The following is a 5,499-nucleotide window of genomic DNA, read 5'->3' on the forward strand; positions in this document are numbered from 1 at the left end:
GAAAATGTGACATAAGTGACAAAAGGCCAACTAATTAAAAGATTTCTAATATGTCACCAGGGAAAAACAAGGTGTAAAAATGTGTAAAACAATGTGTAAAAATGGAAGCATACACAACTACATTCTATGTATCTAAAGCAAACACTCCAGCCAAGTGTTCTTCTCTTATCAATATGAAATTGCTACAGAACTAAATGATTTGCAGCTATTGTTATAAATCAATTTATACTATATAATTACTTAGACAAGTAAGATACAGGACTATTAAATGACTTTAACATATGAATGGAACAAATCCATACCCATAACTACAGAGTACATATTTGACTATATTTTTTCACAATGTCATTTTACAGAACTTCAAAAATATACTGAGGTATCAAAACCAGCTGGAGAAATCTGAAGTACTACATAATTTGTTCATTGTTCATATTTTGTAGTTCAGATCACCCTAAGTGTATATTATGGATTAGGTAATTCTAAAATACTCAATTTTATCTAATAACATTTAATGATTTGAATATTACAAAAAAACTACTACAAAAAATTTCCAAATAATATATAAAGTATCCAATTGTGAATTTATGCAATAATTTTGCTCAATAGCTAAGGGGAGAGATTGTTTTTAAATTAAAACATAAATACATAGCATGCAATATTTATTATCTGAAAATGCAAAGCATTGGATTCTAATAGAATAAATGAAAAATGACATCTTGAGGTTCGAATTAGCTTCCAAACAGTAGCAAGTCACACAGGGATACTTGGTCCATTGTCTTATGCATTTGGGCAGGTTTTATACTCAGCTTACTACATCCATTATTTATAACTGTTATTATTGGCAAACTTGAGTAAATATATTTACTCCAACCTTAACTTTTTCTTGACTATAGAGACAAATATTTAAAGTATAAAATATATAAACTTTAAGGCTGCCACAAGTCCACAGCATAAATTACAAAATACTTTTCTGTCACTGAACACCTAGTTATTTATGTCCATTAAAATTTACTGTTTATCTTAGACATTTTTATTTATAAGCTCTTGACTTAGGCAAAAATTATATCAAAGAAGAATGATAAAAAGGAATTCATATTAGAAATATCTAAAATATGAACAGATTTTTATATTTACTTTTTGAAAGGAAGAAAGAGAATGTAAGTAAATCTGTAACCAGTTGAGCATTAGGGCAGTATTCAATGTGGGTAACTCATACAGTATTCATGCTATGAAATTATACTTTTGGATAAGTTTAATAGTTCTCAGGATAAAATGTGGGATAAATATTTCCTGAAGAATTCCACCTGTCTCTGCATTTTGAAATGACAATTTGATGAAACATATACATAATCATGTTCATATACAGATTCATGTCCCTTTCTGAACTTTTTATTCTCTCATTAATTTTATTTTCATATTTAGTAATTATGTCTGGCTGGTTTTCCAAGTATTTTTTACTGCAATTGAGCAGATCTTGCTAGTGCCCTAAATTGTATTTCCTTCTACAGTATCGGTCTGCCCTTTTTAAAGCCAAGAACGTGAGCAATTCTGTACATTTATCATGAGGTCCTGGAGGTATGAAGCTTACATGGACCACGACATCCTTGAAAATGGAAACTTCTATTAGCTTTTCCTTTTTACCCATTCCCCTTTCTCCAGTCCCTCAACATTGTTTCCTGGAAGTGCCTTCCAAATAAAATACTTGGAACCAAGTCCTTGTCTTCCGCTCAATTTTGTGGGAAACCCCAAACAAAACACTCATTTTGTCTCCTTATAGAAATTAACAAATTGACAGATTTAAGGCCTCGTTGAATATAATACACTCACTTGTGTTTACAACTAATAGGTTTCTCTGTCTTCATTATCTTGGTCTCTGTATCATTAGCCACTCCTCAAAGTTCAACTTTGATAGCTTCTTCCTGTTTGTTTCCTTTCTCTGTACTTAACTGTTCTTTTTCTCTCACTTGTTATTGGAGTGATAATTATCGTTCAGTCCCCAGCTTTCTTTCATTAAATTTTTTGCTTTAAGAATCTAATTTTATTCTGAGGAAAGAAGAGAGGAAAGGAAATCCCTAATTTGTCTGTTTTCATCTTTTCCCACTCTATTTTTTTCTCACAGCAACCAAAGTAATTCATTTAAACTGCACATATACTTATGCTGACCTTCTCAAAATATTTATATATTTTTCACTATGCTGACTTCCTTATTTAGTTGCGCTCTCACAGAATACTATACTTCTTTTAAGTAGAATGTAAGAAGGTTTAAATCAAGGAGATTTGGCCAACTATGTGTTTAATAGTTCTCTTCCCTACTGAACAAAGAGTTACATAAAAAATAGTCTAAGCAAGTTAACAATGAGACAATCATTGATTCCAAAGGTTAAAAAGAAGAGGTCATTGTAACACCTTGCATGGCACAAATCAATAAAAATGTTACCCAGACACAATAAAGCATTTCAGACAATTTGTTGAATAATTTAAATCCTATTTAAATATTAACAGTGTTTTGAAGCATTCACTCAACTATAAGCTCGAGCAGGCTAGGGTTTATTCTCTTGTACATTATAGGTCAGAGGTTGAGAATAGGGACTAGGTCATAGGTTGAGAATAGGGACTCGATGAATATTAGTTGGAAAAAAAAAAAAACAAATAAGCTAGATAATGTACTACTATTGGGGTTGCCCCAACAAAGGCAGAGGCAAACTCCACAAGTTAATTTGAATTGGATGTTGAGACTAATGATACCAAATATACCAAGAGGGCATGAATGGACATCTTGTTTACATAATAAGTCTTTCTGAGGAGAGAAGGTTGGAAATAGGTTGAGGGAGGCAGATTGGGCCTTACAGTGGCTGCAGGGAGAAACAAGGAGAAAGGTTCAGGTGCAGAGGCAGGGTGTTTGTGAAGTGTGAACTTAACACCTGTGCCAAAGAAGAGCGCTCCCTGGCTTTCTTGTTAGTTTACCAACTTGCAGAAGAAGGGGGAGAAGGGGCTTGAAAGCTGCCAGAATGCTTATTACAAAATGGAGACAGACTCCTTACTGAATAACTTTTCTAATACTCTGTCACTGTAATGTAGGCAAATATTTTCCTTACATTAAAAGAAAAAAGAAATGCTTAGTTTTGGTGAGGTAGATTAATTTGACTATAGTTACACTGTGAATAGGTAGGTTTGCAGGCATTGATTGATCCAGGTTATATAACTCTAAAGCTCATAGATTTTTAAAAAAGATTTTATTTATTTATTTGACCGGGAGAGACACAGCGAGAGAGGGAACACAAGCGGTGGGGGGGGGGGGGGGGGGGAGAAACAGGCTTCCGCTGAGCAGGGAGCCCGATGGGGGGCTTGATGCAGGGCTCCATCCCAGGACCCTGGGATTATGGCCTAAGCAGAAGGCAGATGCTTAACGACAGAGCCACCCAGGCACCCCTAAAGCTCATAGATTTTAACAACAGTGCTATGCTGATAAGCAATTGAGATGGCATTATATTACTCTTCACATTAAGTTAAATATAACCATTTTACATTTCAGAGAATTTTGAAGGATGGAAGCAAATGAAGATGGTGACAAGAGAACGCTAGGATAAATGGAGAAGATATAAATTAAAATTGCAAATTAATCTCACAAGGAAAAGTGTTGCAGAAGACAGTGTTTTCTGGTTAAGAAAGCAATTTTTACTTGAAAGAGAAAATAGGGTTTCTCTTTAATTCAATGTATAAAACACACACATTTGCTAGTTTCCTATTTGAATCCCTTCAAAATACCACAAAGCAGTATTAAAAGATATATCCACAAAATCAAAGATTACAAAACAGTATATAAAAGAGCAAAAATTTTGGAATCTGGAAAGGGTATCTAACTTAGTACATCATGGACAATTGAAACAACCTGCAGAGAGAAATCACCAAGCAAGCAAATTCTCCCTGCAGAGCCTCCATGAGCTTAGGAATGTGAAGCATCAGGTTTCTTTCAGGTGGTTTTCTGGGTTTGGGTGACAAAACAGGAGGAATGGCATAAAATCTGAATAGGGATTTGTTTGACTCACCTCATCCCTTCTCCAAATTTATTTGCCTAAAGGGCAATTAAGAACTCACAGAGATTAGAATAAAAAGATAAAGAACTTCTGGTTTCTGTTTCCATATGTAAGGAGCTTAGAATCCACCACCTCATACTAATAAGTAAAAAGCCAAAGAGACTGAAAAATCAACAGCTCTTTTTAAATCCATGAGAGGGGAAGACATAGGGCAAACTACCTCCCCCTGAACAGAGAGGGCTAGGCAAACAGGGAGTCTTGGCTCACCTTAGCAGAGACCCAAAGACAGAAAACACCATAGGCACCAGTGCAAAGGCAGGAAAATCTGAACTGTAACTGATGAATTGAGAGATAAAAGTTCTAAGAATACCCAGTCACAGAGGGGCTCCACAATATTGTGAACTTTATTTCCACAATCTTGATCAGTTTCCCACATTAAAAATCTGAGAAAGAAGGAAAACAATATAGGTCAGTAACTCAGGTCTAAATAAATAAAGAAAAAGCATCAAAGAAGGAAAAACTGAAGGTAAGATAAAAACTTTTATTTTTCTTATTATTAATCAATCTGACAGATAACAGTTTGTTGTTCAAAATAATAATACCAACAATGTAATTGATTATGTACACTGAGTGTGTGTGTGTGTATATATATATGTATATATATGCTTATGTATGGTTATATATAAGTGAAATTAATGACAGCAATGATAAAGGGATGAAGGGGAGAAATAAAGATTATTTGGTTTTTATTAAGTAGTCACACTACTCATAAAATGGTATAGTGTTATTTGAAAGTAGACTTAGATTAGTTATAAATGTTTTCTATGAGAAACTCATGTTAAAGTTCTTAACAAAGACCTTGTCAAATAAGATGTACAGATGGCAAATAAGCACATACACACAAATGCTAGATATCCTGAGTCATCGGGAAAATGCAAATTAAAATAATGAGACACCACTACTCACCTATTAAAATAGCCAAAACCCAGAACACTGCCAACTCCAAATGTTGGCAAAAATATGGAGCAACAGTGGGGCGCCTGGGTGGCCCAGATGGTTAAGCGTCTGCCTTCTCTCGGGTCATGATCCCGGGGTCCTGGGATCAAGCCCTGCATCGGGCTCCTGGCTCAGTGGGGAGCCTGCTTCTCCTTCTCCCTCTGCCTTTCCCCCTGCTCATGCTCTCCCTCTCTCTGCATCTCTGTGTCTCAAATGAATGAATTAAAATATCTTCAAAAAAAAGAATATGGAGCAACAGGAATTCTCACTCATTGCTGGAGGAAATGCAAAATGATACAACCACTTTGAAGACACTTGTTGGTTTCTTACAAAGTTAAACATATTATACAGTCTAGAAGTAACGTTCCTTGGTTTTACCCACCGGAGTCAAAAACCGTGTCCACACAAATCCCTGCACACTACTGCTAATGGCAGCTTTATTCATAATTGCCAAAACCTGGGAGCAACC

Source organism: Neomonachus schauinslandi, chromosome 2, assembly GCF_002201575.2.
Source record: "Neomonachus schauinslandi chromosome 2, ASM220157v2, whole genome shotgun sequence".
NCBI lineage: Eukaryota > Metazoa > Chordata > Mammalia > Carnivora > Phocidae > Neomonachus > Neomonachus schauinslandi.